The following is a 24,850-nucleotide window of genomic DNA, read 5'->3' as shown; positions in this document are numbered from 1 at the left end:
ATTCTTTCCTCTTCAATTTTCCTTCCTTCTACTGCATCTACCCCTTTCTCACCTGTTACACTTCCCCTCCACTTAATTCTTTCCTCCTGTTTCAAATACCTGTCTCTTCTTTTATTTCTTTACTTCCTTCATTCCCTCTCAATCCCATCCAATCTGCCCTTCTCCAACATCCTGTTACATTCCTCTTCCCTCCCCTTCTTCACCCCTCACATTCCATCCCATCCTTCTGTTTTCTCCACATTCAAATTTTTTCCACTCTCCTAATCAATTTGTCAAACTCTAGTTGTTTTAACTGTCCACTGTGCAAATTTCTCTTCTGTCATTTGCCTCACTTTATTTCCCATTTCCTCTTCCTCTTTTTCCCTTCTATTTCCACTTCTTTTTATGTCTTCTTACCTCTTAACTCCCAGTTTCTGTTCACACATTTTGATGTCCTCCTCTATTCCCTATGTCCTACAATTCCATACACCCCACATTTTATCCATCTTCATATTTTTTGTCCTTATCCATGCAATCCTTTTCAACTTCTCTCATTCCTTACTTTCTCCCTCCTTCTCCTTCCTCGTCTCTTTTTTATCCAGTCCTTTTTACTCCTGGTTTGCTTTGTCTGTTCTCCCCAATTTTAAATCATACTTCCAGAAATTTCTTCTCAAATATCACCTTTTTTCAAGTCTTCTTTTGGTTTATCCTTCTTGTTCTTTTTCTATTTTTCTTTTCTTGTCCTCTCTCTTTAACACTTTTCTTTCATCTCTTGATTTGACAAATGTCCTCTTTCCTCCCCTTCCATTTTCTCACATTTTCAGTCATCTCACAGCTACACAACCCTCTTTTCCTCCTCCTTCCTCCACTTTCATTTTGTTTTTCAGCTTCCTCCTCTTCTCTCCTAACAGCTCAAACACCCTGTATCTGCTTTCTTTCACTCTCATCTTTCTTCTTGTACCTGTTTACTCCTTCTTCCTACCTCATCTTTTGATCACTTTTCAAATTCTTAATTCATCCTCTGTCCTCTTCTACCTTTATCTTCTTCCTTGCATCACCCAGATCCTCTTCTGTTTCCTATTATTGCCATGCTCTCAATTTCACTTCATTTTTTCTCCATCAATTTCGATCTTCCCCTTTCTTCTTCTTTCTAATTCCCCTCTCTTTTCTCTTTCAACCATTTCCTCTTCTGCCTTCTTCCTCATTTCCTCTTCTATATTTTACCTTCTCTTTCCACTTCACCTTATACATTTTCCCTTTTCCTCCGCTTCTTTCCCTTCAAGGTGCCATTTCCTTTTCTTCTTTCTCCACTTTCCACTTCCCTCCATCTATGCTCATCTCATCTCCCTTATAACCTCCTCAGGTGCCTTGTCCATTCTTTGCCTATTCTCTTCAGCCTGATTCCTCCAATCCAATCATGCAGCTGGTATCTTTTTGTTTCTTCTTCCATCTGCACTACTCTAACCTCCTCTTCTTCCTCCCACAACCCTGATTCCTCTTGTTCCTTTAAGACAACTGCCTTGCTTCCCTGTGTGCTTGTGTGTCCTCCATTTCCCTCCTTCCATGGGTAAAGTATGCTAATCAAGTTTGCACCCTACCATGACCTGATATCTTCTCTGAGGTTGGTTCAATCAGGGAAAATCACATCACAAACAAAACTTCCTTTTCTTTGAATTGTCAAGCAAGTTTTTCATTTGCATTACCAGTTTATTTACAGTTACATTCTATATTCATTAGCATTACTGCCAAAAATGCCAATCACATTATATTAAAGTTTTTCTGGATATAAACCAGGAAATGGATCTTTTCCAATTCCATGTTTGAAAAGTCGTATGGAATTACTAAAGGGGATGTGGTAGAAATCAAATTATACTCAGGAACAAAAAAAAGCAGATGACTAAATGTTCAGTTATGGCCAGTAAATAATACCAAATGCATAGACTTGAAACATATTGGTAGTAAAAAGCAACAGCAATTGAGGAACATGGTAAGCCTTTCTCTACATAGTATGGGCTCTTCCACTTTTTTTTCAACGTGAAAGCCCTATACTATGCAAAGCACTGCTCACAATCTTCTTCATATTAATATACTGCAAACGTGTACTCTATCATTTACTAAATCACTCATAATACATGCTACCTGAATACTTGCCTAATTCTTCAATCTTATGGCCTAACTCTTTGTACAACTCTACACATTACTGTAAGATTATGTTTTCTAACTTACCTTCTGTTTTATGAAAATTGTATTCATTTCTAAGATATCAAACTGATCCCCGTTCTCTAACTTATATTAGTACACTCCCCTAGGTTCTTCATAGGTTTTTTTTTTTTTTTTTTTTTTTTTTTTGTAATGCACATACATATAAAATAAGGATTATTAGTAAGAAGGAATCGGGATCTATTTGGAAAGGGTGTGCTTGATGTCCAGACACCCAAGGGCTTTCCAAAAGATTCAGCAGAGCACAAGAAGTATTAGTCTGGTAAGGTGATGCATTCAGTACCCAGAGCTCAGAGTGTTCTTGGCAGTGCTATATGACAAATGTTCCTTTCCAATCCACAGAAAGTGTGGGCACTCTGACAGAGATAATTGTGATCTGCCTGGCAAAGGCAGTAAATGAACAACAGCTTCAGAGGCAACTTCTCAATTCTTACACCTGGACTAGAAGTAAATCTGACACAGAGGCCCTGGGAGGTCACACCAGGAGTTCTCAGGGAGTGCAGAGTCTGTGCTAACTGAAAAAGGGTCCTTTCAGGCCTAGAAAAAGTGCCAGTAGTACTCAGTAGTACTCAGGACTGGTGGGCAAAGGCTGAGCTACCAGAACAACCTTCAAAGAGCTCCCACACCTGAGCTCGCAAAGGCAGAACTTAGTCACTTCCACCAGAATTCATGGCTTTCCCACAAGAAACCAAACAACAGAATCCATTTTCTTCCAGAGGCCATGGGACCTCACATACATGGGAGATACAGGCACTAATCACTTACTACAGGACCACATATAATCTCAGTAATGCAGCTGGTATCTTCTTGTTCCATCTTCCCTATGCTCTTCTACATTTTCTTCTTCTCCACAACTCTATTTTTTTCTTCCTTTAAGATAACATTCTTTCTTCCCTGTTTGCCTCTTTGTCCTCCATTACATTCCTTCCATGTTTAAATTACCCTAACGAATTATTAGGTTATTTTAGGAATTAAAAATGGAAATTGAAACAATAAAGAAAACACAAAAAGAGGCCATCTTAGAGATAGTTCAAAATGGGACATCAGGAGGTACAGATACAACATCACCAATAGACTAAAAGAGATCGAAGAGAGAATTTTATTCTTCCCCTTCCCTCTTCTCTCCACATTCCACTTCTCACCTCTTTTTTTTCTTTTTTTATTCCCTTCATTCTGATATCTTCTAGCCTCATTCTACTTTTCTTCTCATTTTTTTTTTTATTTTTTTGGCCTCCATACACTTCACTCTTTATTCATACCCCATTCTCTACCTCCCTGTCATTCCTTTTGTTTATCATTCCAATTCTTTTGATTTTCCCTTTCATGCCCTCTGTCTTTTACCCTTATTGTTAATCTCTTCATTTGCCATATGTCCTTGTTCCTCCTCTTCCATCATATCCTATTTTTAGTATTCCCACCCCTCCTTGACTCCTTGCTTGTCCCTCATTTTTTCTTCTTACAGTCTGTTTTCTTCTTCTTCCTACCTTGTACTTTTATCACTTTCCTCATTCTTAATCCAATCTCAGTCCTCTCTCATCTATTTATATTCTTTCTTTCTTCATCCAGATCCTCTTTTGTTTTCTACCCTTTGCTATGCTCTCAATATTACTTCATTTTTCTCCACCAACTTACTTCCTCCATTTTCTAAATCCTTTCAATCCACCCTCTCTTTTCGCTTTCATTCATTTCCTCTTCTGTATTCTTCCTATTTCCCTCTTCTCCCTCTTCTCTTTCCCCTTCACCATTTGTCATATTCCCTTATCCTCCCTTTTCTTCCATTCCAGCTTCCATTCTCTTTCTGGATTCATCCCATGTCCACTCTACCCTTTTCTCATCTCCTTTCTAACCTCCTCTGCTGCCTTATCTACCTTTTCCCCATTCTCTTAAGCCTGTTTCCTCTTACAACACTCATGAAGCACTTAGCTTCTTGTGTCATCTTTCGTATGCACTACTCTACTTTCCTGACCTTCCCTCTACAACTCTCATTCCTCCCCCTCTTTTAAGAAAATAGTTTTGCTTTCTTGTTTGCCTCTGTGTCCTCCATTACTTTACTTCCATTTTTAATCTAGCCTAATTAATTTTGCTATCTACCATAAAGGGATATTTCATCTGATGTTTGTTCAAACAGGAGGAATCGCATTACAACCTGAACTTCCTATTCGCTGGATTGCCAAGAGAGCCTTTCCTTTATATTTCCAGTGTATTTCCAGTTGCATTCTACTTTTGAGGATGACTGCCAAAACAAAACCAATAATATTATAGTAATGTTTTAGTTGGTATAAACCGGCAAAATGGATAATTTTACTTTTATGTTTGCAAGTCCATATTTAAATATTCAATGAAATATACTAGAAATGAAATTATCCTCAGGAAACATAAAACCAGATGAATTTCAATTATTGGCAGGAAATGATAGCAAAGGTGTATACTTGAAGCATATTGATAGTAAAAGTCAACAAAAATTGAATAACATGGTAAGCTTTACTCAACATAGTATAGGCAATGTCACTTTTTGTTCAATGTGAAAAGCACTATACTACATAAAGCACTGCTCACAGTACTCTTCATCTTAATATACTGCATAGGTATCCTCCATTTTTTACTGTATCATTCATAATACATACTACCTGAACACATGCCTAATCTTTCAATATTAGCTTATAACTAATTATAATATATCAAACTACACATTTCTGTAAGATCATGCCCCCTATGTGCCTTCTGTTTTACAATAATTTTTTACATTTCTAAAACATTAAACTAATCTCATTTCTCTTTCACATATTTGTAAACTTCTATAGGTTCTTAATAAGTTTTTCTTGAAATGCACAGAAATGAAAAAAAAAATAGGATTATGAGTAAGAGGGATTAGGGATCTGCCTGGGAAAGGTGGTGCTCAAATATCAGCTTCACAGGTGCTTTTATGCCTGGACCAGGGGTGAGCCTGACACAAAGGACTAGGGAGGGCACACTTGGAGTTCTCAGTGAGTAGAGAGTTATGTGTACTCTAGAAAAGAGTATTGTTTGTTCTAGAGAAAGGTCAGGTCCCTGCCAGTATTACTCAGGACCTTTGGGGAGAGGTCTGAGCTCCCAGAACAGCCTCAGGAGAGCTCCTACAACTGAGCTCACAAAAACATTGCTAAATAACTCCCACCAGAATGTACAGCTTGCCCAAAAAATCAGAACTCTCAGAAGCATATTTCTTCCTGAGACCATAGTCCTTGACACACTTTCCACTTTTTCCTGCCCAATCACCTTTTCCTAGTTATTTACTCAGGCTATCTCCCTGCTCTGACGTCTTTAAGAATCCTTTCTCCCTTTCTTTTAACCTTTATCCTCTTTCTACTTTTTCTTACATTTCACGAGTCTCCTCTCTCTCATTCCCCTCTACTTACATCACACTTCTCTTTACTTCCTTCTTCCTATTCACCTGTATTTCTCTTAAATGTATCTATTCTTTTATATTCACTTTTTTCCTTCTACCCCATCAACTGCTTTATCTCCTCTTAGCTCACCCCTATAATTAAGTCTTGAATCCAGTTTCAACTCTCTGTCTCTTCCCACTTTCCCCACTTCCTTCTTTTTATCTCACTCTCTTTCCTTCTTCCCTTCTTCCCAAACATCTGACATTCTTCTTCCCTCCTCTTTTTCACCCCTTATATTCTCTGGAAATGCCTCTTCTCTTCACATTAAAATTCCCTTCACTTTCCTTCTCAATTTTCCCTCCTTGTTTCTCTTTCCTCTGTGCTCTTTTATCTTCTTCCCTTGGCCTCTCTTTCAATCTCATTTCCTCTTCCTCCTTCTTCCTTTAATTTACACTTCCTTCATAAACCTTTTTACCTCTTAACTTCTGCATTTCCTACATCCTCTTCCCTCTTCTCTTACAGTTCTGTACTTCCCACATCTTTTCCATCATCTTTTAATCTTTATGTCAATATTCTTTTCTACTTTTGCCCTTCTCTCTTTCTTCCCCTTCACTTCTTTATCACATGTTTAATCCTGTTTTTTATTTTCCTGTCCTCTCCTCTCTTAGATCTTACCTCCTGCTCCTTTTTCTCTCCTATCACCTCTTTAATAGTCTTCATTTTGTTTATCTTTCTGTTTTTTTTTTCTTTTCCTTTTCACTTCAATTTTTTTCTCATTCCCCTATTTCCTGTACATCCTGTACATCTCCTTTCTCTTCTTCTGTCTTTTACACTTATCTGTCATCTCTAACCCTTTTTTACCTTGACCAGAGTTGAATCTGACACATAGGACCAGTGAGTGCACACTGGGAGTTCTCAGTGAGTGGACAGTTCTGTGCTCACTGGAAAAGGGTTGTTTTTGACCTAGAGAAAGAGTCATGTTCCTAGTAGTATCACTCAGCACCTATGGGTAGAGGGCAGAGCACCCAGAACAGACTGAGAAGATCTCCCACACATGAGCTTAGAAAGACATAAGTAAGACACTGCCCCCAGAACTTAAAGCTTGCTGTAGAAAAAGCCAAACACTCAGAAGCAATTTTCTTCCTGAGCCCAAGGGCCTGCATATCTATGGGAGGAACAGACATTGGTCACTGACAACAAGACCACATATAATCACAGATATCAAAGTGGCAAGAGGAAAATGAAATAACTTAGGCAATACAAACAAAGACACCTTGACAACATAAGAATCATCTCTGCTACCACAGCAAGTAGTAGATTAACACTTAGAGAAATGAGGCTCATTAACAAACACTCTAGAGAAATGAGGCTCAGCTATCAGAAACAATGACTTTATGAAATTATTAAGAAAATGAATGCATCTAGAGAATATCATCCTGAGTGAGATAACCCAGTCACAAAAGAACAGACATAAGATGCAGTAACTGATAATTGGATACTAACCCCAGAAAGCTCTGAACAACACAGAAAAAACTCACAGACTATATGAAGTTCAAAAATAGAAAAAGAAAAAAAGAAAACAAGAAAAAATATTATGCTTAATCCTTACACACCAAGAAAACTTTGATTAAATCCAGGTTACATCCTGTTTGAAATGTACTCTATGCTCATTGTAACTATCAAGATCATAATGCCCAGAATTAAACCTTTAGGAAAAAAAAAACCAAGAATAGACAAAAATATATTAGTATAATTTTATGCAAAAATGCTTAAAATTTTTACATTTTTCTTTGTTTTTTAAAATATTTTTTCAATAAATAATCTTTTAAAAGAAATAAAAAAATCTATAGATTCTATAGATATAAAAAATAAAAATAAAAAATTTAACACAATGTAACAAAAGCAGTTGAAATGAAGAATAGTTTAATGATTGAAATATCAGTGTAGCTTGTTTTTTTTTTTTAATTATCATTAAGACATTCATTTTGAGTGGACATAAACATGATTTTTGTAATTGCCACTCTAGTCTAGAGGGGGCACTTTACTTTAGTTGCCAAACCCATTTTTGACAAATCCATATTGTTTCTAGGCTTCCCCAGCTGCCTCTCAATCAAATAGATCAGAATATTGTTGGAGGGCTTCTGGTATTTTAACTTTTTCGGTGGAACTACTTCCATGTTCTGTTCTGGTGGTTTGTGAACAGCTTCAGGATTTTCTTTATCTATGACTGAGATTATTCAATGGCCTCAAGGCAAGAGTAAGAGCCTGAGAAGGCAGATGAAACCAAATAATCAGCTCAACCCAGAGGCCTCTTTTTACTGCCTTCTTGCCTTTTTGTCTGTCAGTTTCTCAAACATAAATGCAACATGCCTGAAACAAATGAAATAGCTTTGAGACACAATATAATTAGCAGTTTCCCACTTATCATAGTCCACATTACCATATTTCACATGACCATATTTCATATCCAGACATATAACTTGATTACATTGATGTATGTTCAGAAGTTCTATTCCTTTATAGTATCTTTTTAAAGACTGTGTGTGTGTGTGTGTGTGTGTGTGAGAGAGAGAGAGAGAGAGAGAGAGAGAGAGAGAGAGAGAGAGAGAGAGAGAGAGAGAGAGAGAGAGAGAGAGAGAGAGAAACTGGTGGGCAGAGACAGAAACAAAGAGAGAGAAATCACAGAATAACCACAATATGGATTTCAAGTCTTGAACTAAGTTAAATAATCTTTGCAGAAATTCATTGAGCAAACTTGATAGCCCTCAAATCCTCCTTCTTTTACTAAATAAAACCCTTATGACACATGCTCACTACTACATTTCTCTATTTTTCTGGTTATAAAAATCAGGGGGATGTCAGGCTTTCTCTTTGCCTCTGTCAAAGATAAAGTTAAAGAAAAACCAGAACACAGGTTTCCAAAGTAAAGGGATGGAATTTCTAGGATTCTACTGACTCATTTAGATATTTAGGTTGATTCAGACAGGAAGAATCACATTACAAACAGGACTTCCCTTTCTATAGATTGTCAAGAGAGCTTTCCCCTTGCATTTCCAATGTATTTACAGTTACATTTACTAGGGTGACTGCCAAAACAAAGCCTATAAAAACATATTATGGTATTGGTTGATATGAAAAGGCAAAATGTGTTGAAATTTTATGTTTGGAAATCCATATATTATGACTCTAGTAATATTGTAGAAAACAATTTATCCCAAGGAAATATAAAACCAGATAAAGAAATGTTCAATTATGACAAGGAAATGATAGAAAGTTTTATACATAAAATATATTGGTAGTAAAATGCAGTAACAGTTGAGGAACATGGTTAGCCTTCCTCAACATAGTATGTGTGCTGTCACTTTTTGTTCAGTGTGAAAAGCACTATACTATGTAAAGCACTGCTCACACTAATCTTCATATTAATATACTGCAAATGTATCCTCTATCTTTTACTGTATCATGCAAAATACATGATACACAAAACTTTGCCTAATTCTTCGATCTCATGATATAACTAATTGTACAACCATAAACATATCTGTAAGATCAAGTCCTCTAACATGTCTTCTGTTTTATGAAAATTGATTTCAATTCTAAGATATTAATCTGATCCCATTTCTCTAACTTATATTAGTATACTCATCTAGGAACTTGATAGGTTTTTCTTGTAATGCACAGAAAAGGATTATGGGTAAGAGGTAATTTGGATCTACCTTGAAGAGCTGTGCTTAATGACCAGACACAGAGGTGCTTCTCACAACATACATAAGAGAACCTGGGGCAAAAGCCTGGTAACTTGTTGCCGTGAGTACCCAGAACTCAGAGTGGGCTTGTAGTGCTAGATTCCACCACAGAAAGTAGTGCATTACCTACCACTCCAGAAAATCAAGTCTCAGACTTGAATTCTTACTTTATGATTATGATAGAGATCTTGAGTATGCACATGATTATCTCCCTTAAGCAACAAAAGGAGACACAGAGAAAATAGAAGCTCTTCAATAGGAAAAAATAATATATCTCTCAAAAAGTGCTGGAAAACACAAACAAATATCAGAATAATAAGAAATAAAATAGAAACTATAATGAAAACACAAAAAGGAGACAACCCAAGAGATAGTTAACTCAAAAAAAGAAATCAGTAATCACAGATGAAAGAATCACTAACAAACTACAAGAGATGGAAGAGAAAGTTTTATTCTTTATGTTAAATAGTCTCTTCACATTCCACTCCTCACACTTCTTTCTTTTTTTCTCATTTTCTTCATTATGCCATTCATTAAAATATCTGCTTTCCTCATTCTACTTTTTTTTTTTTGTTGAGAGCTGCATTCCTTTTTTTTAACCACTTTATTTTACAAAACAATGATAAATGTACAGATTTTTTTAACGACTTTATTTTGCAAAACAAAGATAAATGTACAGATTTTAAACATTTTTTTGCTTAGAATTATACATTTTTGTCAGTACTGTTTTATCAGACATTAAAATAAATTTTACATAAAACCATGTGAATATATTTTTAGTCAGTACTTGATTTTTTTCAAGGGCTTGACAGTATGCATTGAAAACCTAATAGTTACAATAAGCGTAAAGTACATGTAAAACAAAACTCAACATGGAAATAGTCAAAGTCTTCTTGTTTTGTGAATATATGTTTATTTTTTGTTTTTGTTATTTTTTGGACTTCATACAGTCTGTGAGTTGTTTCTGGGGGAGTGCAAGCCTCTGGGGTTAGCATCCCACTATCAGTGACTGCATATTATGTCTGTTCTTTTGTGACTGGGTTATCTCACTCAGGATGATCTTCTCTAGATGCAGCCATTTTCTTAAGAATTTGGTTAAGTCATTATTTCTGGTGGCTGAGTAGTATTCCATTGTGTATATGTACCACAATTTTTGTATCCATTTGTCTTCTGAAGGACATCTGGGATCCTTCCAGCTTCTGGCTATTATAAATAGAGCCGCTATGAACATTGTGGTGCATATATCTTTGTTGTGTATTAAAGTGTCTCTGGGGTATATGCCTAGAAGTGGAATAGCTGGGTCTTCATGTAGTACTATATCCAATTTTCTGAGGTATCGCCAGACAGATTTGCAGAGTGGTTGTATTAGCTTGCAACCCCACCAACAGTGGAGAAGTGTTCCTCTTTCTCCGCAGCCTCGTCAGCATCTGCTGTCATCTGAGTTTTGGATCTTGGCCAATCTGACTGGTGTGAGGTGGAATCTTAGAGTTGTTTTGATTTGCATTTCCCTGATGGCTAAGGATGTCGAGCACTTCCTCAGATGTTTCTAGGCCATTCGGTGTTCCTAAACTGAAAATGATTTGTTTATCTCTGTACCCCATTTTTTAATAGGGTTATTTGATTCTCTGGTGTCTAGCTTTTTTAGTTCCTTGTACACCTTGGATATTAGGCCTCTATCTGATGTGGTGTTGGTAAAGATCTTTTCCCTTTCTGTTGGTTGCCATTTTGTTTTCTTGACGATGTCCTTAGCCTTACAGAAACTTTGCAATCTCATTAAGTCCCATTTGTTAATCTTTGACCTTAGAGCTTGAGCCAGAGCTTGAGCCATTGGTGTTTTGTTCAGGAAATTTTCTCCTGTGCCTATGTGTTCTAAGGTTTTCCCTACTTTCTCATCTAATAGTTTCAGTGTATCTGGTTTAATGTGGAGATCTTTAATCCACTTACACTTGAGCTTTGTACAGGGAGATAAGAACGGGTCTATTTTCATTCTTTTGCATGTTGAGTGCCAGTTGGACCAGCACCATTTGTTGAATAGGCTGTCCTTTTTCCATTGAATGTTTACTGCTCCTTTGTCAAAAATCAGGTGACCATATACATGAGGGCTCATTTCTGGATCTTCTATTCTATTCCATTGATCCACATGCCTATTTCTGTACCAGTACGACGCAGTTTTCAGCACAATTGCCTTGTAATATAGCTTGAGGTCAGGGATAGTGATTCCCGCAGATTTTTTTTGTTGTTGAGGATGGAGTTCGCTATTCTAGGTCTTTTGTTATTCCATATGAAATTGCACATTGATCTTTCCAATTCCATGAAGAACTGGGTTGGAATTTTGATGGGGATTGCATTGAATCTGTAGATTGCTTTTGGTAGGATGGCCATTTTTAAGATGTTGATCTTTCCAATCCAGGAGCATGGGAGATCTTTCCATTTTCTGAGATCCTCCTCAATATCTTTCTTTAGAGGTTTGAAGTTCTTGTCATACAGGTCCTTCACTTTCTTAGTTAGAGTCACTCCAAGGTATTTCATAGTTTTTATAACAATTGTGAAGGGTACCTTTTCCCTAATTTCTTTCTCCACAAGGTTGTCCTTTGAGTATAGGAAGGCTACTGATTTGTTTGAGTTAATTTTGTATCCGGCCACTTTGCTGAACTTGTTTATCAGCTGTAGGAGTTCTCTGGTTGAGTTTTTGGGGTCACTTAAGTACACTATCATGTCATCGGCAAAGAGTGAGGTTTTTATCTCTTCCTTTCAGATTTGTGTCCCTTTAACCTCCTTTTCCTGACTAATTGCTCCAGCCAGGACTTCCAGTACTATGTTGAATAGGTAGGGGGAGAGTGGGCAGCCTTGTCGAGTCCCTGATTTTAGTAGGATTGCTTCAAGTTTCCCACCGTTAAGTTTGATGTTGGCTGTTGGTTTGCTGTATATTGCTTTTATTATGTTTAAGTATGGACCTTGGATTCCTGTTCTTTCCAGGACTTTTACCATGAAGTGGTGTTGAATTTTGTCAAATGCTTTTTCAGCATCTAGTGAGATGACCATGTGATTTTGTTCTTTGAGTTTGTTTATATGGTGGATTACATTGATGGATTTCCTTATATTAAACCATCCCTGCATCCCAGGGATGAAGCCTACTTGGTCATGATGAATGATGGTTTTGAAGTGTTCTTGGATTCAGTTTGCAAGGATTTTGTTGAGTATTTTTTCGTCAATGTGCATAAGTGACATTGGTCTGAACTTCTCTTTCCTTGTAGGGTCTTTGTGTAGTTCAGGTACGAGGGTTATTGTAGCCTCAAAAAATGAGTTGGGTAGCATTCCATCTGATTCTATCTTTTGGAATAGCTTGGAGAATATTGGTGTTATATCTGGAATATATGTCGGATAAAATTCTGCATTGAACCCGTCTGGACCTGGGCTTTTTTGGTTGGGAGGCTTTTGATGACTTCTATTTCTTTAGGTGTTATAGGATTATGTAGATTGTTTGCTTGGTCCTGGTTTAACTTTAGGATCTTGTATTTGTCTAGGAATTCATCCATTTCCTCAAGATTTTCCAAATTTGTGGGGTATAAGTTTTTCTAGTAGGATCTGATGATTTCTTGAATTTCCTCAGTTTCATTTGTTATGTCTCAACTTTCCTTTCTGATTTTATTAATTTGTATACTCTCTCTTTGTCCTGTAGTTATTCTGGCTAGGGGTTTGTCAATCGTGTTGATTTTCTCAAAGAACCAACTCTTTGTTTTGTTGAATTTATCAATGGTTCTTTTTGTTTCTATTTGGTCTATTTCTGCCCTAATTTTGATTATTTCTTGCCTTCTACTTTTCTTGGGTATATCTGCTTCCTTTTGTTCTAGGTCTTTGAGCTGTGCTGTCAGGTTGCTGATGTAAGCTCTCTCCAGTTTCTTTTTGGAAGCACTTATGGCTATGAGTTTTCCTCTCAGTACTGCTTTCATTGCATCCCATAGGTTTGTGTATTTTGTGTTTTCGTTTTCGTTGAATTCTAGAAAGTCCTTAATATCTTTCTTTATTTCTTCTTTGACCCTGCTAACATTTAACAGAGCATTGTTTAGTTTCCTTGTGTACGTAAGCTTTTTATTATCTTTGTTGTTGTTAAAGACCTGCTGCAGACCATGGGGATCTGAGAGGATGCATGGGAGTATTTCAATCTTCCTATATTGATTGAGGCTTGTTCTGTGTCCAATTATGTGTTCAATTTTCGAGAAGGTGCCATGGGGTGCTGAGAAGAAGGTGTACTCTTTTACTTTAGGATGATATGTTCTGTATATATCTATTAATTGTAGTTGGTTCAAGGTCTCTGCTAGTTTTGAAGTGTCCTTGTTCAGTTTCTGTTTCCATGATCTGTCCATTGGTGAGAGTGGGGTATTAAAGTCTCCCACTATTATTGTGTGGGGTAAAATGTGGTTTTTGAGCTTTAGTAGGGTTTCTTTTATGAATGTGGGTGCTTTTTTATTGGGAGCATATATGTTAAGAATTGAGAGTTCCTTCTGACAGATTTCCCACTAATGAGTAAAAAGTGTCCTTCCTTATCTTTTTTGATAATTTTTGGTTGGAAATTTACTTTATTCCATATTAGAACAGCGACTCCAGCTTGCTTCTGGGGCTGTTTGCTTGGAAGTTTTTTTTCCTACCCTTTTACTCTGAGATAGTGTCTGTCTTTGTCTCTGAGATGAGTTTCCTGTATGCAGCAAAAGGCTGGATTTTGTTTATGTATCCAGTCTGATAGCCTATGTCTCTTTATTGGGGAGTTGAGTCCATTTAAGTTAATAGATATCAAGGAATAGTTGTTTCTGTTTCCTGCCATTATTGCTTTTGTGGGTTGAGCTGTGTCTGTGTCTTTTTCTTCTTTTAGTTTTCTTGTTTAGGAGTTTTCTTGTTTTTATGAGGCTGTATTCCCCTCATTGTATTGGGTTTTCCACCTATAATTCGTTGTAGTGCTGGTTTTGTGGTCAGATATTGTGTAAATTTTGATTTGTCTTGAAATATCTTCATCTCTCCATCTATGCTGATTGATAGTTTTGCTGGGTATAGCAGCTTTGGCTGGCACTTGTGCTCTCTTAGGGTTTGCATTATGTCTGTCTAGGCTCTTCTAGCTTTCATAGTCTCTGTTGAGAAATCAGGTATGATTCTGATTGGTCTGCTTTATATGTTACCTGTCCTTTTGCCCTAACTGCTTTTAGTATTCTTTCTTTGCTTTGGGCACTTGGTGTTTTGACTATTATGTGTCGGGAGGTATTTATTTTCTGGTTCAACCTATATGAAATTCTGAAGGGTTCTTTAATGCCTGAGGTCATCTCATTCTTGAGGGTAGGGAAGTTTTCTTCTATGATTTTGTTGAAGATATTTACTGTGCCTCTTAGTTGACACTCTTCTCCAACTTCTATTCCTATTATCCTTAGGTTCAGTCTTTTCATTGTGTCCTGGATTTCCTGGACATTTTGGGTTAGGGGCTTTTTTGTTTTTTGAATCTTCTCTGGCTGTTTTGTCTATGTTTGCAATGTTGTCTTCTGCCCCCGAGATTCTCTCTTCCATCCCTTGTAATCTATTGGAAATGCTTGCTTCTGTGACTCCTGATTTCTTTTTTTGGTGTTTTGCCTCTAGGGATATCTCATTTAGTGTTTTCTTTATTGTGTCAATTTCCGTTTTAATTTCCCTCTTCCATTCCTTTATTTCTTTGGTTCTGTTTTCCTCTATTTCTTTGAGCTCTTTGAGTGTTTTTCTTGTTTTCTCTTTAAAAGCTTCTGAATCTTTTTTGCTTTTCCTCCCGTTCTTGTTTAAGTATCTCTATCAGCATCTTGAGGTATGATTTCAGGTCTGTGTCTTTTTTTTCTGGAGTGTTTGGAATTCCGATGTTTGCTGTTATGGGAGAGCTGGGTTCTGGTATTTCCAGGTGGTCTTGGTTTCCATGGGATATACTCTTTCGCTTTCCTCCTGCCATTTTGTTGTCAGTGCTATGTTCTCGCCTTTAGCTTGTATCTATCTGTTCTGTGTCCTTGGATCTACACTGCACCCTACCATTAGCTTATATCTTCTCTGTATTTGGTTCAATCAGGGAAAATCACATTACAAACAGAACTTCCTTTTCTTTGGATTGCCAAGCAAGTCTTTCCTTTGCAGTCCCAGTGTATTTACAATTATATTCTATGCACTAGGATTACTGTCAAAAAAAGCCAATCATATTATATTAAAATTATTATGAATATAAACCAAGAAATGGATCTTTTCAAATTTCATGTTTGTAAATTCATATGTAATTACTAAAGGGGATGTGGTAGAAATGAAATTATACTCAGGAACAATTAAAACCACATGAGGAAATGTTCAGTCAGGGCCAGGATATAACAGCAAATGTATATACTTGAAATATATTGGTAGTAAAAAGCAACAACAATTGAGGGACATAGTAAGCCTTCCTCTACATAGTATGGGCTCTTCCACTTTTTGTTCAATGTGAAAGGCCTATACTATATAAAGCATTGCTCACACTCTTCTTCATATTTATATACTGTAAATGCGTCCTCTATCCTTTACTATATCAATCATAATACATGCTACCTGAATACTTGCCAAATTCTTCAATCTTATGATATAACGTGTTGTACAACTCTACACATTGTTGTAAGATCATGATCTCTAACTTGCCTTCTGTTTTATGAAAATTGTTTACATTTATAAGATATTATACTGATCCTCTGTCTCTTAGTTATATTAGTACACTCTTCTAGGTTCTTCATAGGTTTTTCTTTTAATACGCATAAATTAAAAATAAGGATTATTAGTAAGAGGGAATCCGGGCCTATTGAGAAAGGCTGTGCTTGATGTCCAGACACCCAGGATCTTTCCAAAACTGTTCAGAAGAGAACCAGGGGCAGAAGCCTGTCTAGGTGTTTCACTGACTAACCAGAGCTCAGTGTTCTTTCAGTGCTATGTGGCAAATTTTCCTTTCAAGCCCACAGTAAATGCTGGCCTTCTGACAAAGATAACTGTGGTCTGCCTGGGAAAGGCAGTGATTGAACATCAGCTTCGGAGGCAACTTCTCACTTCTTCTTACACCTAGACCAGAAGTGAAACTGAAAAATAGGCCTTGGGAGGTCACACTGAATGTTCTCAATGAGTGGAGAGTCTGTGCTTACTGGAAATGGGTATTTTTTCTCCTACAGAAAGTTCCATTAGTACTCAGGACAGGTGGATAAAGGGCTGAGATCCAGACCAGCCTTAAAAGAGCTCCCAAACCTGAGCTCACAAAGTCATAACTGAGTCACTTCCACCAGAATTCACTGCTTGCCCACAAGAAGTTGAAAAACAGAATCCATTTTCTTCCTGAGTCCATGTGCTCTCACATACACAGGAGATACAGGAACCAGTCACTGACTTCAAGATCACATATAATCACAGATAAGAAGATGGAAATATTAAAGCGAAAGAACATAAGTAATGGAAATCATGAAAACCTGAAACATCAAAACGCAGCTCCGACAACACAGCAAGAAGTGCATTACTAACCACTCTAGAAAAACAAGGCTCAGTCTGGAAATCATACTGCACGATGATTATCTAAGAGATCCTCTTTCTTTTTCTCCCCTCTATTTCCACTACTTTTTAAGCCTTTTTACCTCTTAACTTCCTGATTCCCCAAATTCTCTTCACTCTTCTTGATGTCTCCCACCTTGTCCCTACTTCCTAAAGTTCCATACTTCCTACATCTTCACCATCTTCTTTTCCTTTCCTTGGTATCCCCCCCCATCCTTTTCTGCTTCTATTTTTCTCCATTTCTCTCTCTTTTTCCACCCTCATAACTTCTTTATCCTGTCCTCTTTCCTTCTGATATGTCTTTGCCTGCTCTCCCCTCTTTTAGATTTTACCTCCAGAAATCTCTTTCCTCATATTACTAATTATCAAGTGTTCCTTTTGTTTATTATTTTAGTTCTTTTCTTATTTCCTTCCTCTACCTCTGTCTTTTACCCTTATCTTTCATCTATCTATTAGCAAAATGTCCTCTTTCCTCCTCCTCAATTATCTCCTATTTTCCTTCCTTCTACCCTTTCGCAAATTTTTCTTTCTCTTCCTTTCTCTCAGTTTTTCCTTTTCTGTTTTTCTTTCCTCCTTCCACCTCAGACCCTCCTTCTTCTTTCCTTCTCTCATTTTTCTTCTTCCTGACTGTTTGCTCTTTTTTCATTACTCATTCTTTTATCACTTCCATATTCTGAATTCATCCTCAGTCCTCCCAATGCTCTTTATCTTCCTCCTTCCAACACCCAGATCATCTGCTGTTTCCTACTTTTTTCCGTGCCCTCAATTTCACTTCATTTTTCCACTTTACATCCTCCACTTTTATCATTCTTTCAACTCTCGCTCTCTTTTCTCTTTCAACCATTTTCTCTTCTGTTTAATTCCCCCTTCCCTCTTCTTTTTTCACCTTCACATTCCTCTTCCCCTGTCCTCATATTTCCTTATGCTTACTTAACTTCCAGCTTCCATTTTCTTTTTGTATTCCTCCACCTTCCACTTCCCTCCATTCTACCTTTGTGTCATCTCCCTCCTAATCTCAACTGCTGCTTTATTTATTTCCCCCATTTCTCTTCAGCCTGCATCCTCTCATGCCACTCATGCAGTCTGTATCTTCTTATTTCATTTGCCCAATGCACTATTGTATTTTCCTCTTCTTCCCTCAAAAACTCCCATTCCTCATCTTCATTTAAGAAAACTTACTTGCTTCCCTGTTTGCCTGTGTATCCTCCATTTCATACCTTCCATGTGTGACCTAAGCTAATTCAGTTTGCATTCTACCATGAACTGATATCTCCTCAGGGGTAGGTTCAAAGAGGAGGATTCACATTAAAAGCAATCATTCTTTTTCTGTGGATTTTCAAGAGAACTTTTTCTTACCATTCCTAATGTATTTACAGTTACATTCTATTTCCTAAAATGATTGCCAAAAAATCACATCATATTAATGTTTTTGTTGATATAAAAATGTAAAATGGATCTCTTCGACTTTTATGTTTGCAAATCCATACGCAATTACTTAAGGAAATATAGTAGAAATGAAATTATTTTAAATAAACATAAATCTCATATGAAGTAACGTTCAATTATGATGAGTTAGTGTCAGCAATGGTATATAGTTGAAAATTATAGGTAATAAAAAGCAACAACCATTGAAGAACATGGTAGGCCTTCCTCTACATAGTATGGGCACTGTCACTTTTTGTTCAATGTGAAAAGCACTATACTATGTAAAGCACTGCTCACAGAATTCTTCATATTGATATACTGCAAATGTGTCCTCTATCCGTTACTGCATCACTCATAATGCATGCTACTTGAATTCTGGCCTAATTATTCAATATTAGCATATAACTCCTTGTACAACATAACACATTTCTGTAAGATAATGTTCTATAATTTTCCTTCTATTTTATGATAATTGTTTACATTTCTACCTGAATACTTGCCTAATTCTTCAGACTTAGGATACATGTAATTGTCCAACACTACATATTTCTGTAAGATTCTGTCCTCTAGCATGTCTTGGTTTATGAAAATTATTTTCCTCTCTAAGCTATTAAACTGATCCCTTTTCTTTTACTTATGGGAGTATACTCTCTAGGTTCTTCATAGGTTTTTCTTGTAATGCACAGAAAATAAATATAAGGATTATGAGAAAGAGTGAATCAGGATATATTTAGAAAGGCTGTGCTTGATGACCCGCCACTCATGAGCTTACCCAAACCATTCAGGAGAGAACCTGGGCACTGGCCTGGTAAGGTATTATGTTGAATCCCCAGATTTTAGAGTGTTCTTGGCAGTGCTAAGTGGAAAATATTCCTTTTCAACCCAACGTAAGTTTCTGGACTCTGACATAGATAATTGTGATCTTTCTGGGCAAGGCAGTGATTGATCATCACTATTTGAGGCAACTTCTCACTTCTATTTACACCTGGACCAGAAGTGAAACTGACATATAGGCTGAGGGGCGTCACAGTGTAAGTTCTCCTTGAGTGGATGGTCAGTGATCACTGGAAATTGTTCATTTTTGGCCTGGAGAAAATTGCCATTAGTACTCAGGGCTGGTGGGCATAGGGCTGAGCTACAAGAACAGCCATAAAGAGCCCCCACACCTGAGATCACAAAGGCAGAACTGAGCCACTTCCACCATAACTCACTGCTTGCCCACAAGAAGCTGAACTACAGAGTCCATTTCCTTCCTGATTGCACTTGCCCCCAAAGCATTGGGAAAGAATGCATCAGTCACATACTACATACAGACCAGGTATAATCACAGATAAAAAGATGGCAATAGGAAAGCAAATGAACTTAAGTAATGGAAACTAAGACAATCTGGCAACATCAGAACCCAGCACTCCCTCAATGGCAAGTAGTGCATTATTAAACACTCCAGGAAAACAAGGCTCAGACTTGAAATCATACAGCACAATGAAGATAGAGATCCTCTTCCCTTTTTCCCCTTCTCTTTCTATTTCTTTTTCAGCCTTCTTAACTCTTAACTTCTTGATCCCCAAAATTTTTGTCACCCTTCTTGGTTTCCCCTTCCTATTCCCTACTTCATACAGTTCAATCCTTCCCACATATTCTCCATTTTATTCTATTTTCATCGGTATACCCCAATCCATTTCTGCTTTGATTTTTCCTCCATTTCTCTCTCCTTCTCCTCCCTCATCACTTCTTCATCCTATACTCTTTACTCCTGATATATTTTTGCCTGCTCTTCCCTCTTTTAGATCTTACCTGGGGAAATTTCTTCTCTCATATCACCTCTTTTGAAGTCTATCTTTTGTTTATTATTCTAGTTCTTTTTCTATTTTCCTTTCTCATACTCTTTATTTACACTTATCTTTCATATCTTCATTTGCCAAATGTCCTCTGTCTTCCTCTTAGATTATCTCCTATTTTCCCTCACCCAACCTGTTCACAATGCTTTCTTTCTCCCCTTTCTCTCCATTCTTCCTTTTCTTTTTTCTTCTTCCTCTTCCCTCCTTCCACATCAGAAACCTTACTTCTGCTTTCCTTCTCTCTCATATTTCTTCTACCGGCCTGTTTGCTTTTTCTTCCAACCTCATCCTTTGATAATTTTCCATATTCTAAATTCATCCTCAGTCCTCTCTCCCGTATTTATCTTCTTCCTTTCTTCATCCAGATCCTCTTTTCTTTCCTACATTTTGCCCTGCTCTCAATTTCACTTCATTTTTTCCTCCACCATTTTCTTTCCTCCACTTTACCCATCCATTCAATTCCTGCTCTCTTTTCTTTCAACCATTTCATCTGCTGTCTTCTTTCCCATTACTTCTTCTCCCTCTAAATGTCTCTTTCTTCAACAACCTTCCTCATATTCCCTTATTCTCTCCTAGGTCCCTTCTAGCTTCCATTCTCCTTCTGTAATCATCCAATTTCCACTTCGCTCCACTCTGCCCTTGACTCATCTCCCTTCCAACCTCCTCTGCTGCCTTGTCTACTCTGTCCACATTCTTTTCAGCCTGCATGCTCTCCCACCATTATTACAGCTGGTATCTTCTTGTTTCATCTTCCCTATGCACTATTCCAATTTCCTCTTCTCCATAACTCTCTTTTTTCTTCTTCTTCCTTTAAGCCAACAGTCTTGCTTCCCTGTTTGGCTGTTTGTCCATTTTGCTACTTTAATTTGTAACCTCTGCTACTTAAGTTTGCACACTACCATAACCTGATATCTTCTCTGAGTTTGGTTCAAAAGGAAAGGTTCATATTACAAAAGAACGTCCTTTTCTTTGGACTGTCAATAGAATCTTTCGTTTGCATTTCTAATGTATTTACAGTTACATTCTACTTACTAGGATGACTGGCAAAAGAAAACCAATCACATCATACTCAGGTTTTTGTTGATATAAAAAGGCAAAATGGATCTTTTGCCTTTCATGTTTACAAATCTGTGTTATTATTTAAGGGAATATTGTAGAAATAAAATTACCCTCATGAAACAAATCACTGATGAAGAAATGTTCAATTATAACTATATCAAATGTGTATACATAAAACATATTGGTAGAAAAAAATCCACAACAATTGAGGGACATGGTAAGCCTTCCTCTACATAGTATGAGTGCTGCCACTTTTTGTTCAATGTGAAAAGCACTATACTATGTAAAGCAATGCTCACAATATTCTTCATATTAATATATGCAAATGTGTCCTCTATCATTTACTGTATCACTTATAATACATGCTACCCAAATTCTGGCCCAATTCTTTAATATTAGCATATTCTAATTGTGCAACACAACCCATTTTTGGAAGATAATGTCCTATATTTTGCCTTCTATTTTATAATTGTTTGCATTTATAAGATATTGAACTGATCGCCTTTCTCTTCCTTACATTATTACAATTTTCTAGGTACTTGATACATTTTTTATGCACAGGAAGTTAAAATAAGGATTATGAGTAATCGGTATCTGCCCCAAAATACTGTGATTTCAGACTAGACACCCAGGTCCTTTCCCACACTGTCCAGCAGAGAACCTGGGTCAGAGGCTTGGTGAGGTGTGTCCTGTATTACCCAGCGCTCAGACAGTATTTTTTAGTGCTTGTGGCAAAGGTTCCTAACCAGCTCACAGTGGAGGTCTGTACTCTGTCAGAGAGAATTGTGATCTGTCTGGGAAAGGCAGTGCTCAACAATCAGCTTCAGAGGCATATTTACACTTGGACCAGAGGTGAGCCTGACACATAGGTCCAAGGAGGGCACACTGTAAGTTCTCAGTGAGTGAAGAGATATGAGCTTGCTGGTAAAGGGAACATTTTGGCCTAGAGAAAGAGACTGTATTACTCAGGACAGGTGGGCAGAGGGCTGATATCCCAGAACAGCCTCAAAAGTCCTCCCATATCTGAGCTCACAAAGAGAGAATCGAGTCACTACTACCAGAACTCACTTCTTGTACACAAAAAGCTGAACACTCAGAAGCAATTTTCTTCCTGAGCCCAAGGGTCCTCACACACACGGGAGATACAGGCACCAGTCACTGACTAAAAGACCCATGTGATCACAGATAAGAAGATGGCAAAATGCAAGTGAAATAACTAAAATAATGGAAACCAAGACAATCTGTCAACATCAGAATCCTGCAATCCCATCACAGCAAGCAGTGGATTACCAAACACTACAGTAAAACATGGGTGATACTTGAAATCATACTTCCAGATGATGATAGTGATCTTGGAGATTGGCATAAATAACTTTCTTTAAAAACTACAGGAGAACCCACATAAAGAATACAAGAACTCAAATAGGAATAAAAAAACAATCACGCAAAGAAGTACAGGGAAACCAAACTAAACAGTAAAAAGCATAAAAATTGAAATTTAAACAATAAAGAAAACACAAAAAGATACAACCCTGGAGATAGTTAACTCAAAATATAAATGACGAGTCACTGATGCAAGAATCAACAACAGACTAAAAGAAATGGAAGAGAGAATCTTGTTAGGCCCCTTCCCTCATCTCTTCACTTTCCACATCTCACCTCTTCTTCCTTTTTTTCTTTATTTTTTTTTATCAGCTTGATTTAGGTCTCCTATTTTCTCATTCCACTTTTTTTCCTTTTTATCATCCATACACCTCCCTCTTTATTTCTGCCTCCTTTCACAGTCCTCTTTCACTACTCATTTTACCTCCCACCTCTCACCTCTTTAAGACCCCCTTCTCTCCCTCTTGCCACCTTTGACTCTCCTTCAATTGATTCTTTCCTTATTTCTTCAATCACCTCTTACCCTTTTGCTTCTTTCAATATCACACTTTCCTCTACTTCCTCCCTCCTTTTCACCTGTATCTACTTCTTATTTAATCTACTCTATCCTATTCAGGTTTTCTTCCTTCAACTGCATATACCCCTTTGTCTCCAGCTACACCTCCTCTCCAGTTAATTCTTCTTTCCTGTTTAACTTACTTTATCTTCCCTCTTTTCTCCACTTCCTTCTTTTTTTTCTCACTCCCCTTCCTTCTGCCCTCCTTTCACCTCATGTGACATTACTGTTACCTCTCCTTTTTTACCCCTCACACTCCCTCTAATTCTCTCTTCTGTTTTCTCCAAATTCAAATTCTGCCACTCTCTTCCTTAGTTTTACATACTCTCTTTACTCATTTTTTTCTGTCCCTGTGTACCTTTCTCCTCCTCCCATCTCCCTCACTTTCTCACCCATTTCCTCTCCCTCTTCCCCCTTCTATTTCTGCTACATTTTAAGCTTTTAAACTCTTAAATTCCTGATTCCCCACATTTCTATTCACTCATTTTGATGTATCCTTCCAGTTTCCTACTTCCTACAGTTCCATATTTCCCTCATCTTTTCCATATATGCACTTATTTTATCTGTATAGCCCTAATCCTTCTCTACTTCTATTCTTCATCCCTTTCTTCCTCCTCTTCATTTCTTGCTTCTTTATCCTATCCTCTTCAATCTTGTTTTCTATTTGCCTGTTCCCCCTCCTTTAGATCTTCCTTATAGAAATTTCTTCTCTCGTATCACTTCTATTTGGGTCTTCCGTTTGATTGTCTTTCTAGTTTTTTTCTTTTTTCCTTTCTCGTCCTCTGTCTTTTACTCTAATCTTTCATCTTCTCATTTACCCAATGTCCACTTTCCTCCTCTTTCATTATCTCACATTTTCAGTCATCCCACCCCTTCACAACTCATTTTTGCTCCTCTTTTTTCCACTTTCTTCTTATTCTTTCAGCTTCCTCCTTTTCCCTCATTCAACCTCAAATACCTTGCATCTGTTTTCATTCACTCTTTTCTATCTTCTTCCTGCCTGCTTTCCTTCTTCCTACCTCATCCTTTGATCACTCTACATATTCTTAATCCATTCTCAGTCCTCTCTTCTCTCTGTATCTTCATCCTTCCATCAGCCAGATCCTTTTCTGCTTCCTACTTTTTGCTATGCTCTCAATGTCACTTCATTTTTCCACCATCAATTTCCTTCCTCCACTTTCCCCTTCCTTCTAATTCCCCTTCTCTTTTGTCTTTCAACCATTTCCTCATATGTCCTCTTCCTCATTCCCTCTTCTACATTTCACATTCTCTTCCCACTTCCCACTTTCTCATATTCCCTTATCCTTGCTTTCTTTCCCTTCCAGCTTCCATTTTCTTTTGGTATTTCTCCACTTTCCACTTCCCTCCATTCTACCCTCATCTCTTCTCCCTTCTAAAAAACTATGCTGCCTTGTCTTTTCTTTGCCTATTCTCTTCAGTCTGCTTGCTCTCACCTCACTGATGCAGCCAGTTTCTTCTTGTTTCATCTTCCTTATGCACTACTCTACTTTACAATTCTTCCCCCTCAAATCTGATTTCTCTTTTCATTTAAGACAACATTATGAGGGAATAGGTATGGCTCTGAAAGGCTGTGCTTGCAGACCAAACATCCAGGTGCTTTCCCAAACGGTCCAATAGAGAAACTGGGGCTCAGGCCTGTTGATGTTTTGCTTTGAGTTCCCAGAACAGAGAGTATACTTGGAAATGCTTGTGGCAAAGGTTCTTTACCAGCCC

General features: G+C 37.4%; 1 pseudogene across 1 annotated transcript in view; it reads right to left on the bottom strand.

The window, feature by feature from the left end:
• Nucleotides 1-7,605: 7,605 nt before the first annotated feature.
• Nucleotides 7,606-24,850, bottom strand: part of LOC308415178 (embryonic testis differentiation protein-like) — a 139,711-nt pseudogene continuing 122,466 nt past the window's right edge. The window contains exon 3 of the transcript in view: nt 7,606-7,791. The product of the transcript in view is annotated as an embryonic testis differentiation protein-like (transcript). The remainder of the gene's footprint in view (nt 7,792-24,850) is intronic.

Source organism: Micromys minutus (assembly GCF_963924665.1).
Source record: "Micromys minutus genome assembly, chromosome: X".
Taxonomy (NCBI): domain Eukaryota; kingdom Metazoa; phylum Chordata; class Mammalia; order Rodentia; family Muridae; genus Micromys; species Micromys minutus.
Note: the sequence above shows the minus strand (reverse complement) of the source record. Positions and strands in the feature narration are given on the sequence as shown.